The following is a 14,185-nucleotide window of genomic DNA, read 5'->3' as shown; positions in this document are numbered from 1 at the left end:
GGAAAGGATGTTCACCCAATACCCATCAGATAAGGGGTTGATATAAAGGGTATATAAAGCACTGGTTGACCTCTACAAGAAGAAAACATCCAACCCCTTCAGAAAATGGGGTGAAGAAATGAACAGAAACTTTCCCAAGGAAGAGATACGAATGGCCAAAAGGCACATGAAAAAGTTCTCTGCATAACTAATAATCAGGGAGATGTAAATCAAAACAACCATGAGATACCACCTCACACCACAGAGAATGGCACACATCCAAAAGAACAAAAGCAACCACCATTGGAGAGGATGTGGGGAGAAAGGGACACTTCTCCACTGCTGGTGGGAATGCCGACTGGTCCAGTCCCTTTGGAAAACAATATGGATGCTTCTCAAAAAATTAGAAATTGAGCTTCCATTTGATCCAACAATACCACTTCTGGGAATATATCCTGGAGAAACAAAAAAGTATAGTCAAAATGACATCTGCACTTATATGTTCATTGCAGCACTGTTTATAATAGCCAGAATCTGGAAAAAACCCGAGTGCCCGAGAACAGATGACTGGTTAAAGAAACTTTGGTATATCTATACAATGGAATACTATATAGCTGTTAGAAAGGATGAAGTCATGAACTTTGCATATAAGTGGATCAACATGGAAAGTATCATGCTAAGTGAAATGAGCCAGAAAGAGAGGGACAGACATAGAAAGATTGCACTTATCTGTGGAATATAGAACAACAGAGTAGGAGACTAATACCCAAGAATGGTAGTATATAATACCAGGAGGTTGGCTCCATATCTTGGAAGCTGGCCTCACACGCTGGGGGAAAGTCATCCCAGATAGAGAAGGGAATACCAAGTAATATGTGATTGGAGTTCCCGCGCGGGAAGGGAGATGCGTGCTGAAAGTATACTAGAGAATGAACAGGATGACCACTCAATACCCCTATTGCAAACCACAACACCCAAAAGGAAAGAGAAATATCAAATTGGAGTGCCCCACCATGGGGGGGAATGGGATTGGGGGGGTGGGAGGGATACTGGGTTCTTTTGTGGTAGAGAATGGACACTGGTGGAGGGATGGGCTCTCAAACATTGCATGAGGGAAAAACAAGCACGAAAATGTGTGAATCTGTAACTGTAACCTCACTGTGACTCACTAATCAAAAAATGAATAAATTTAAATAATTTTCAAAAAGAGGGAGATAGATGAATGTTTCCTTGGTATCTAACTATGCTCTTGAAAGGTTTAACCCCGTACTAAAGCATGAAAACCCAAAGTGGATCATATTTGGAAAATTAGTTGAAAGGGGTAAGAATAGAAGAAAATACCTATATTTGATGTTGAAAACACTGAGTTTTATCTGAGTCCAGTTGTAAAGTATAATCAAGCTGATAAGGGTCATTTCTACAAAGACAGATTAGGGGTTACACCTGGCTCTGGACTCAGGAATTACTCCTGGTGGTGCTCAGAGGACCATATGAAATGGTTACTCAGTCATCTCTTCAAAACAATGACCAAATCTCTGACAACGATTAAACTGCTAGGGGAAATAGCATAGTGAAAAAGGAACACAGAAGTAAGTCTTTAGAAAAGCTGACTGTATTGGTTAGGGAGAGCAGGTTGAAACTGCAAAGGAGGAGATAAGAAAAAAAACTTCAGTTATTTCAGTTGCAAAATAATACATAAATACACTGAAGTTAAAAGAATACCAGAGAGCGGGAGAGGAAGTCAGGAGCATAGGGCACTTAAGCTTGCAGGTGCTCAGCAGGGTTTGATCCCTAGCACTGGGACCTTTTGAGGACCTTGAGGAATAATCCTTGAACACAGAGCCAGGAATAAGGTTGAGGATCACAGGTGGGATAAAAACATAACCAACCAAACCAGAAAATGATGCCAGATAATCTCAAGATGAAAAGAAACTTCAATTAACACAAGAGAATTGTGGAAATTGGATAAAAGATTGGGAATATAAGCAAACTTGCTGGTCCCTAAAATTATAAACCACTGAAAACCCATCAAATAGTAGACAACCAATTCATGAAATATTTTGATTTGATAATATAATATTAAAAGTTTTAGAAATATTTTTCTATTTTATCCCATGAAACAGTTCATATGCAATAAGATAAATTTTCATTTCCATGTGGGAATTCTTATTTTATAGTGATTTACACCCCTTGTGCCTACCTAAAACATTAGTATTAATTATTATAAATCACAATACCTCAATGAAAGATGATATAAAATCACTGTATTGAATTGGAGGAAAGGGGAAGCCAAATCTGGTGATGCTCAGGGTTTACACCTGGCTCTGTATTCAGGAATTACTCCTGCTGCTCAGAGGACCATATGAAATGCCAGAGATTGAACCCAGGTCTACTGTGTGCCAGGCAAATGCCTTATTCACTATACTTTCACTCCAGTCTCTTGAATTAACATTTTTTAATTTTTTTATTATTTTTATTTGTGACATAAATGATATCTGTTGTCTTTAATCTGTTGTCTTTAATCAACTTAGTCTTTGTCCTTTAACATTTTTTATTTGATCCACTGTGATCATATATTTTCATTGTTTTGGGTGCTTTCAAGGAAAGTAATTTCCAAGAAAAACTTTTTTACAAGTTAAGATTCTGTTCTTTGGTAGAAACCTTATTTTCAGTTTTATGTGCCGTATGGTAGTTGTAATTAATTCTGATTTTTTGAATAAATTTAAATTTAATTCTAAATTAAGCTTAAACATTAACTTTTACAAATTTCAACTTAAAGTTCTCATTTATTCTTAGTGCTGTGAGTTTAATTTTAAAGTTTAATCTTAATTAAAGTTTAATTTAATCTGAAACCTCAAATACCAGGTATATAAAAAGAAGCTGGTATGCCATTTGAGGAAATGACAAAAAGAATGAGGAAAATGCTTAGAGTTTATTAAAATAGAAAATGGCATTCAAACATAATTAAAAACATTTCAGAAGCATACAAGCAGCCTTGCTATTATATAAAATTTTAAATTTAAGTTGGAAAAAGCTTTTCCTTTGAGAATTAATTAATATGGATTCTGTTTTACTTACCTTTATCGTTTATAGATTTTTTTAGTTTAAATGGTTAATATCCAGAAAATCTTTTTTTCAGAGAAACATACAAAAACATACTAATAGTTTTAACTATTTAAACTACTTTGTGATAGTTTAAATAAACTGATAAACTGATAAATATGATCAATTTAGTGGGCCTGATCTTTGGCAAATAGCCGTTTAGTAAGTCAATCTTTGAGCAAAAGGATGAGAAGTAAACTTTGTCTTAGGGAAACTGTACAAGGCTCATAAGAGAAATGAGAATGTAAGTGATTTCTGAACAATTTTCCCTGACATGAAAAGAGAGATAGGGACAAGTCCTTATAAAAAGTATGGAAGTCTAAAAAGTATTTGCTCTTTCTCAAAAGAGCAAATAATGCAGCTTTAGCATTTAATGCTTAGGAGGCCTGGATAGTGGCAAATGATAGCACATGATGAATGAAGAAAATCCCTAATGAGCTAAATTCTATTTAGGAAATAGAATTTTTTTCTTGAGTAACAAGGCTTAGAATTTGATTGGGTTTTAAAGAATGAATGAAGGAACTTATCCTGATATGCAATTCCTAACTTGAATACCAGAGTATAAATATTAGCAGTATAATAAAGCATGTTACATCAATAACAAATTTTATTGGTTAACCTTCTATTTAATTTCAAGACAGAGAAATTTACAGGGGGAAGTTTCCAAATGAATGATTCAGTGAGAGATTATAAACTCAGTTTTAAAATACATTGAGCTGGTCATGGCCATGCCACTGGACTCTGTGCCAGGCTGTTTCATTCGTGGCGCCCCAGAGAGAGGTTGAGAGTCCTCCCTGCCCCGAGGGACCCAGAACCAGCAGAAAAAGCTTCCAGAACTCAACCGCTGCCACACTCAAGGCCCTTTCCCACACGCTCAGGCCAAGCTTAATTTAACGGGTTAATGTATTCCTAGACCGAGGGGCCGCAAATCATAAGATGATTTTCCATAACAGACAATACAAAATATATTATTTCAGTTGTGCTTTGGGACAGGGATTGGGGCATGGAATGGAAACATCTCAAATTTGGTGGTGGGAAGGTGTAATGGTGGTGGGATTTGTGTTTGAATATTAACTGTAATCAAATATTGTGGACCACCTTATAAAATAATTTTTAAAAATAAAATAAGATGCATTGAACTTTGAGGAGCTTAGCATATAAATTGACAATGTAAAATAGAAGTTGATTGTAGAAAGTAGAAAAATAATATAGTCAAAAGATTAAAATGAACAAATAATATTCTTCATACCTAAAAGATACTACAATTGTCATAGAATTAATTCTTGTATCACTAAAAAAATTCCTACCTGCTCATTTAAAACTTAAAAAACAAAAAATGTGAAATAGTCCCAAATTGTTAAGCAAAAGTACGAAATAACAATTCCAGAAACTGTAATAAGAGTGAAGAGGTAAAAGTAGGTGATTAGGCCACTGAGATGTGATCCTGGGGGCCGCACGTGTGTGGCCTCACCGCAGCTGCACGAGCATGATTCCAGAGGCCAGCTAAACTTCTTTTGGTACCAGCAGCTCCTTGCAGTCTCCAGACTGAGAACTAAGCCGTAGCCCCATGCCTACCCAGGAGGGGAAAGCTCTCTCTCTCTCTCTCTCTCTCTCTCTCTCTCTCTCTCTCTCTCTCTCTCTCTCTCTCTCTCTCTCTCTCTCTCTCTCTCTCTCTCTCTCTCTCTCTCTCTCTCTCTCTCTCTCTCTCTCTCTCTCTTTCCTTGTCAGGGGGGAAGGGCGTGGCAACCGCCATACTGTGAGGACCACTAATGAGAGATACAAGCTTGCAGTGATCCAATTTCTGGAAGAAATTTCCCCGGACTTAGTTGCTAAAATACAGAAATCCAAAATCACGCGGCCGCGATAGCCACATGACCTCATATCTCTTCACCATAGGTCTGACTCTAATGGGAAACTCCTGACAATAATAGTGAGTTTTTTGTTGAAATGTTGAATGTAGCCAAAGTAAAGAGAAAGTAAAGTGAAATTTATCAGTTACCCAGGCAGGGGGGGAGGGGGAGGCGGGGAGGGATGGGGGGTATACTGGGTTTGGTTTTGTTTGTTTGTTTGTTTGTTTTTTGGTGGTGGAATATGGGCACTGGTGAAGAGATGGTTGGTTCAGCATTATATATCTGAGACTTAAGCCTGAAAGCATTGTAATTTTCCACATGGTGATTCAATAAAAAATAAATAAATAAATAAATAAATAGTAGGTGATAATTTATAATACTGCAGTTAGTTTTCAGTCTTTTTCTTCAATTATTAAAAGTAAGTTGTATGCAATTAAATATCATGTTGCAAAGAAGAAACTACTGATTAATCTTTGTGTAGACTGTTTAGGAACTGAACCATAAATAGCTATTAAACCTACATAGTAACAATGTGAAATCTATCCTTACCTTATTCTTTCATGTTTTTTTTTTTTTGCATTTTGGGTCACACCTGGTGATGCACAGGGGTTACTCCTGGCTCTGCACTCAGGAATTACCCCTGGTGGTGCTGGGGACCATATGGGATGCTGGGAATCGAACTCGGATCGGCTGCGTGCAAGGCAAACGCCCTACCCGCTGTGCTATTGCTCCAGCCCCTCTTTCATGTTTTAATCACTTCCTGGAGATAGAGTATGTCTTGTAGTTCACCTGTATCACCAGTATCACCTGTCATCCCATTGCTCATCGATTTTTCTCAAGCGGGCACCAGTAATGTCTCTATTCGTCCCTGTCGAGTGCTATTGTAGCCCAATGGTGTCTGCTCGCTCCAGGAACACGACGAGCATCAAACCATTTTAGCAACCTCTCCTTACTCATCCTTCCCAACCTGCCATATTGGGGGCTCTTTCAGGGTCAGGTGAATAAGGCCCGTTATTGTTACTGTTTTTTGGCAGAATATGCTACAGGTAGCTTGCCAGGCTCTGCCATGCAGGCAGGATACTCTCGGATACTGCCGGGCATTCCAAGAGGGATGGAGGCTCCAGGACATACTTCGTCACTCTCTTCTGGGAGCTTTGTTTTATAGTTTCTGGATCTTGGCCGTTGATGAGATTACATGGTGCAATGCGGGGGGATGGGGGCCATATGTGGGTGTAACTGTAAAGCTATTGGAAAACTGGGGATATGGGTGGAGGAGGCCCAGTCTCAATCTGAGCAGTGTTCGAGGTCTCAGCCCCGGGTGCCGCGAACCTGAGTTCCTCTGCCGGTTCCTTCATGCGTGAGACTCCTCTGAGCATGTGGAGAGGGGCCTTGAGGATGGCTGTGGTTGGGTTCTGGAGGTTTTCTTCTTGGGGCAGGGAGGGAGACTTAACCAGTCCCTCTCTAAGGGGCCCTGGTGAAGACAGCCTGGCATGAGTGTCTTGTTGTTAGTAAATATATAACCAAAAAGTTTAGGCAAGCAAGAAGGTAGAAACTCACAATCTTAATGGGAATAACGTTCAACCTAGCAAAATCACACCATTCTTCCAGATTTCTTCATGAGTAGCAGGTGTGGTGAAAAGAGCATTAGGCTCTGGTTCTTATTTCTAGTTATTGCTTTGAGCAATTTGGGAAGAGACACTTTCCTTCAGGGACCTCAGATTTTCTTTCTGAATATGATTCAAATGAAAACTAGATTAGAATCAGTTTGTAAAACATTTATTAGCTGTTTATTGTGAAACTGTACAAAGTACTGGGAATACAAAGGTGATTATGATAGAGTCCCTGTGGTAAGCTATTTACCAGTAGCTCTTCTTTCTTCCTAGACATATGGAAGAATATACTCCCCAGCTACATGCTCAATAGACAGAATCAAGTGACTAGTGATGGTCAACAAAATGTGAACAACAAAGTCTGTGGTCTGTTCAGTCTGAGGCATTAAAGCCCCTTCTCAATTTCTAACCTCTCTATCTTCTGTTATGGATGTTGGAGAAAAACTCTTTATTGAAAAATATAAGAACCTACTTTGAGTTTTTTGAATCTCTCAATCACTTAGTGGAATGTCAAAAAGCTGCCCTGAAACAGTTACCTAGATGTGCAACACTCTTGAACCAACAATAACTAAAATTTTGTCTTGATAGCCTGCATTCATCACAGAATTTTGTCATGACCTACAAAATAAGCTCGTTAGACAGAATGCATCGCTTAAACATTTTGCTACAGCAACAGAAACTCTTGATAGAAAGGGGGAGAGGAATTGTTTCTGAAGTCAGAAAAGATTCATGAAGTAAAAACATGTGTGTTAAATCTGAGGGAAGCAACCAGAAATATGAGTGACTCAGAAGAAAAGACCAATAAGGGTGAGTTTGAGGGCACACTAACATTTAAGAATTTAAGCAAGAATTTTAGAAGTAAGGGGGTGGAGCCTTAGTACAGCAGGTAGCGCACTCACTTTACATGTAGCTGACCCAAGTTTGATTCCAGGACCCCCATGTACTTCTCCATGTCCACCAGGAATGAACCCTGAACACAGGGCCTTCCTTAGTACCTTAGTACCTGACTACCTAACTATAAGTGTTGGTACTACCAGGTGTGGCTCAAAAACAAAAGCAAACAGAAATCTTAGAGTTGAAAACAAGTTAATAAATAAATAAGAGAAGACCAATGAGTAGAAAACTGAAAGAAAACAGTAAACTAGAACACTAAAAGGAGATAATTCCAAGAGGAGCCAAAAATTATCTATAAAGTAATTTATTGGAAATCATGATGTACTATTTGAAAAACCATTGAACTTTCAATTGCTTAACTCTTTAAGGGAAAAAGTCCAGAGGCTGTAGGGATGGTATAGCAGGTAAGTACTTATCTTGTGTGCATCAGATATGGGTTCTATTCCCAGCACCCCACATGGACAACTGGAATCTGCAAGAAGAGGTTCCTGAGTGCAGAGATAAGGGTAAACCCTGAGCACAGATATTGTGGTCCAAAAACAAAACAAAAGGTAAAAGAAAAAGAAAAAAATCCAGATTGTAACCAGCTATGAGATGAAAAAAGAAATAAAACATGCTTGTAGATATTATAAGGCATGTTTACTTAAATGTACTTTGAGAAATATTGGTTCTACAAAATGCACCCCTCTACTCAAGAGTGAGGGGTTCTGGGCTTGTATGCTTTATATTTACAAAATAAATTATTAAAGATAAATTTTTTACTTTTTTGATTTGAGAAATAAGGAAAGGGGGAAACATACCAGTTGCTTATACACTAACAATACCAAAGCAAGACAAAAACTACATCTGATTATGATTCTGAAATTGTAGAATTTGGTCAATTTTCATAATTTCTATGGTTAGTAAAATGGTTAGTAAAATAACCTGCAGACAGGATCAACCTCACCCAAGAGTGAACCGGCAGGAAATTCCAGGTATGTGGGAACCTATGAACTGAAATCTCCAAGCCTGCTTGGATTGGGACTGGGCCTCCTGCCCCCCAGGTCCCCAGATTTCCAGTAGCTTGGCAGTCACACCCACAAACTGCCCCCAGTGCCATATAATCCCATCAATGGCCAAGACCCAGAGACTATGAACTAAAGCTCCCAGAAGAGAATGACACACAATTTCCTGGACATTATATTCTATCCATAACAAGCAATACAAAACAAATAGTCTTTTCGGCAGGTTTGAGTGGTTGGTGGGACTGGTATCGAAATATCACATGTAACCAAAGTAGAGAGAGAGCATGGGAGAAATTGTCTGTCACCCGGGCACGGGAAGAGTTGGAATGTGGGTGTGGGGGGAATACTGGGGATTTTGGTGGTGGAAAATGTGCACAGGTGAAGTGATGGGTGTTTGATGATTATATGACTAAAGCTCAAACATGAAAGCTTTGTAACTATCTCATGATGAATCAATAGAAAGGGGGAAAATAATAATAAAATAATGAAATAAAATTAACACTCTGAATTAAAAAGCAATGTGGAGTTCATGCCCAATTCAATCAGCTTAATAAATGGCTGAATAAATAGTGGTACTCCTACATTAAAAAAATAAAAAAAAGAATAACCTGTATTTTTCTCATGTTACTGCTTTCTTTCTGAGAAATAAATGAGATAACTAAAACATGGAAAGTATTTAGAATGTTACCTGGGACATAAACAATCACTGTATCACTGTAGCACTGTCATTTCGTTGTTCATCGATTGCTTGAGGGAGCACCAGTAACATCTCCATTCTGAGACTTCCTGTTACTGTTTCTGGCATATTAAATATGCCTCAGGGAGCTTGCTAGGCTCTGCCGTGCAGGCAGGATACTCTCAATAACTTGCCGAGCTCTCCGAGAGGGGCGGAGGAATCGAACCAGGGTCAGCCACATGCAAGGCAAATTCCCAATACTAAAAAATATTAGTTGTCTTTCAATTTTATATCCTTAATTTCCTATTCTTCAGCACCAGGCTGGCCTGTAGAACTAAACTAACCTGGGCTCCCTTAGGAAGTAATTTTAATTCTAGAGAGTTGGTCAGCATAGGATTAAAACTTGACTTTACACTAATTGTCCAGAGAAACTTGACAGAGAAACTATTGTATTCTGATAATGAAATCTGTACTTGAGAATCAACTGTCAGGATAGCCATAATCCTTGAAGAAAAGATACATTTATGAAACTGCTCCAGGAAACCCACCTGACTGCATGGGAATGGAAATGTAAAGCTTATTTCTAGTAGAGGCTCACACCAATTCTCATACATACGTGTTCCGAGAACATAAGAAGTCTGTGCTTTCCTTTCATTGCTCTTATCACCATAGCAGGTCATTCTTCAAGGAACCCGTTTTTGGAAAGCATACTACAGGATAATCTTTAGCCATTTTCATAATTAAGAAGCAATTCTTTTCATCTTAACATGAGTTATAATTGAACATAAAATGTTGAGCTCTAAGGAAAACATGATTTGTATACTCTGCCAAAGAATTCCCTTCCTGGAAATTTTTACAATGTGATAGCATGGGCGGTGAACATCTAGGAGCTGTGCACTAAAATCTCCCCAGCTGCAAGCTGTCTCCCCCCATCAGCGTTTTTTAAAACACAAAACTAAACAAAACAACCATTGGGATTGTAATTCCCTTTTACTTCTAATGCCATACTCACTGTGAGGCTATTTACAGAATCTACCACTAATCACAGAAAAGGTTTGGAGTTTGGGTTGATCAGTTGGTTGGTTGGTTATGATTTGGGGGCATTGCTCCAGGGTTACTCCTGGATCTGCAGTCAGGAATTATTCCTGGTCATGCTTCAGGCACCATATGGGATTCCAGGGACACAATCCAGGTCAACCATATGAAGGGTAAACGTGCTTCCCACTAACGTCCTCAGAAAATGGTTTCTAAGTCTCATATCCCCATACTGAAACAATCTTAGATTGTATAGATTTTAAATTATTGCTCTTAGAGCATCAGTTACTTATCCCTCCTTTGAATCCATAGCCTCTTTCTTTCCTGTTTTTCAAGGACAAAAGTCACACATCTATAATCTTAGATCATCGATGGTGCCTGACATGCATAGAAGAATTCCACGTCAATTCAATTCTTTATTCTTATTTTCTGATATTTCCAATTTTATTACATTCTCTCTAACCATCCAAACCTGAAATAGTTAAGTGGACCAGACAGTTTATTCCCTACATGGAATATAAATAACCACACCAAATTAAACTTCACTACAAAACTAATTCTTGACTCTGGAAAAACTATATATATTTTACAGGGTAGAATGGAGATATAGGATTGATAAAAGGAATGACATTAGAACGTTAGTGGTGGATGAGGTAAATATTTATAAAAGTGTAAATTTTTTAGAACATTACAAATCATAATAAATCAATAAAAATTTAATTAAGGGGTCATGAAACTATCACAAATCCCGTTAACCGTCGATTTCTTGAGCGGGCTCAGTAACCTCTCATTCATCCTTTCCCTAGGATCTTAGAAGTCTCTCTCGATTCGGCCCTCCCAATGATGTCACACTGGAGGCTCTTTCAGGGTCAGGGCAATGAGATCCAGCTTGTTACTGGATTTAGCATATGAATACACCATGGGAAGCTTGCAAGGCTGTCCCATGTGGACAGGAAACTCCCAGAAGCTTGCCAGTTTCTCCCAGAGGAAGAAGTAAGTTACAAGACATCGCGCAGCCGCTTTGTGGCCGCGTGCTTCTGGGAGCTTGCTTTTAAGTCTCTGGCTGGATCAGAATTACACACACCTGGGTTCCTCTGCGGTACCTTCATGCATGAGGCAGAGAGTCTCTTGCCGCACGACTGGCTGTTTTCCTCGGGGCCTCTCGGAGGGGATGGGCTCCAGCTTCCCTCCCCACCCCGAGCCGAGCTCCCAGCGGCTGAAGACCACCTGAACCTAGCCATAGCCATGCTCGAGGCCCCTCTCTAATTAAGGGGTAGAAGGGAATATTCTATAATCTGAGCATATTATTTGGCCATGGGAGCCCTGGATTTGAGTTCTGGCGCCCACGGTCACCCGAATATCACCAGGAATAGCACCCAAGCACTGAACTATTAGGGAGTAGGGACCCCTGATCCCCACTGAGAACAACTCGAAACAGGAAGTTAGGAATGAAGTTAGGAATGAAGGAAGGGAAGGAAGGAAGGAAGGAAGGAAGGAAGGAAGGAAGGAAGGAAGGAAGGAAGGAAGGAAGGAAGGAAGGAAGGAAGGAAGGAAGGAAGGAAGGAAGGAAGGAAGGGGGGACAGAGGGAGGAGGAAGGGAGGAGGGAGGGAGGGAGGGAGGAAGGAAGGAAGGGTGGGAGGGAGGGAGGGAGGGAGGGAGGAAGGAAGGGAGGAAGGAAGGAAGGAAGGAAGGAAGGAAGGAAGGAAGGAAGGAAGGAAGGAAGGAAGGAAGGAAGGAAGGAAGGAAGGAAGGAAGGAAGGGAAGGAAGGAAGGGGGGACAGAGGGAGGAGGAAGGGAGGAGGGAGGGAGGGAGGGAGGAAGGAAGGAAGGGAGGGAGGGAGAGAGGGAGAGAGGGAGGGAGGGAGGGAGGAGAAATGGAGAAATTATCAAGTAAGCTTCTTTTTATCTAAATTCAAAAGTAAAATATATTTTATTATAAAAATTGAGTATAATTAGTCATTTATATCATGAGTTTTTCCATAATTCAGTTTACCCTATTCATTCCTCATTATTCTTCATGTCTCCATAAGTGTAACCGAATAAGAGGCACAAATACTCTTTCTTAAAACTCTCAGTCTTCTCCCAAAACACACACACAGACACACATGCGTGTGCACACACACACGCATGCACATGCACACGCACACACATGCATGCTCACACACGCATTTCTGTCCAAATTACATCCTTCTTCACAATGTTCTGAGAAACAACATGCATTTTCTTCAAAATGTTTAACATACTTTATCATTTTAGTTATAGGGTGACCTATCTAGTTCTTTTAGTGTTTCTCCCCCCCATAAGATGACTGTCTGGACTTGATTACTGCTCAATGGCTGCTTGCTGAATATGTGGGTCATTGAAGATAATATCTTTGATTATAGAATCAAGACGGATGAGATTATGACAGCACTCACATTTTAGTTATGAAACTGAGCCATAATGAGAGAAATGAGGATTAGCCATTGCTTCGCTTTGGCATTTAGGGAAGAGTTTAACTATAATTCATTTCATGAATATGGATCTTTAAATTTTGATTATAGCAAATAAACACATATTGACATCCCGTATCCTTGGGAACACTATTTCTCCTGTTATTGTCCTCTATAACTGACCCAGAATATTAAAATGTGCTGTCTGTTTTGTAACCAATCACTTAGAGTACAAACTACCATGGTGAAACAGCCCATGGAGGAGAATAAAAACTTAGTACTATTGTCTCTGTGTCTCCCTGACCAATTGCCTCTAATGGCTACTCTGTGTTGTCTTCCTCTTGTTGTCTGCTGTTGATGTGTTTCCTGCTGCCTCTCTCTCTGCTTGGCATCTGCTCTGCACTTCACACATTTTGCCACAGGCATATGATTCACCAGAGGATTTTCTCATGTGGGTTTCCCACCATGTGGAAAATTCAGAGTACATCATTAACCCCAGACTGGACTACTGGCATTTACAGCACTGCCTCGTACTCCCCTCTCCCTTCCTCAGTTGGTGTGTGCCCAGAAAATTCAAAAAAATTCAAGGTGGTGTGTGCTCAGAAAATTCAAGAAACTTGAATCCTGAAGTAAACAAAATTAGGAAATCCTCAGAGAAAATATTACCTCTGAACATGCTTTCCAGTGGTAAATATGAATGCCATATTAAAATGTTTTTCATGTTAGTTGTACAGGTTCATTTTAAGAATTTAAAATCTTATACAACATTTCTATCATTGGTTTTTTCCTTCCCGAGAAGCTCAAGTTCTCCCTTGAGCATGCATTTATCTCTCTTTCTCTCCCCTTATATTTTTCTGAGTAAATTTCTTTTAATGAAATTATTTTACTTCACCAAAACAGAACAATTGAAATGTCAGGATTACAGACTTACTGGTTTTGCTAGAAATCAAAATATCAAGAATAAATATATTCAGTGCAACAAGAAAGCTATTTTCTCTAAATAGACTGAAAGTTTCTACTTACTGAATAAAATAAACAATATAAGTAGATTTTGCTAGAAAATATTAGGAAGCCTACATGAAAATCAGTTGATTAAATGCTTCTTAAGTACCTAGCATATTTCTAGCTAGATTAAAAGATGAAAATAAACAAATGTTTTAAATGAGTGAATCTTCAACTTCCCTATCCCTCAGTATTCTCATTGATAAAATTGTAGTAATAGGGTCCAGAAATATAGTATAGTGGGTAAGATGCTTGCCTTGCACATGACCTATCTGGGTCCAATCCCTGACACCCTACATGGTCTTCTGAGCTCACCAAGAATGATCCCTTAGTGAAGAACCAGGGATAAACCCTGAGCACAGCCAATTGTGGACACACACACACACACACACACACACACACACACAAAGCCCATAGTATACTAATAATGGCAATACTTGTATACTTGTTTTCCGAAATAAATACACTAAGACATATAGCCAATAAGGACAGGTACATGTGTTCTTCAAACATATTCATGAATGATATCTATGATTTTTATTTATAAGGAGATTTAATCTAACAGGAAAGACTTAAATAAAAAGATATGAATGCAGATCT

This window comes from Sorex araneus, chromosome 8 (assembly GCF_027595985.1).
Source record: "Sorex araneus isolate mSorAra2 chromosome 8, mSorAra2.pri, whole genome shotgun sequence".
NCBI lineage: Eukaryota > Metazoa > Chordata > Mammalia > Eulipotyphla > Soricidae > Sorex > Sorex araneus.
Note: the sequence above shows the minus strand (reverse complement) of the source record.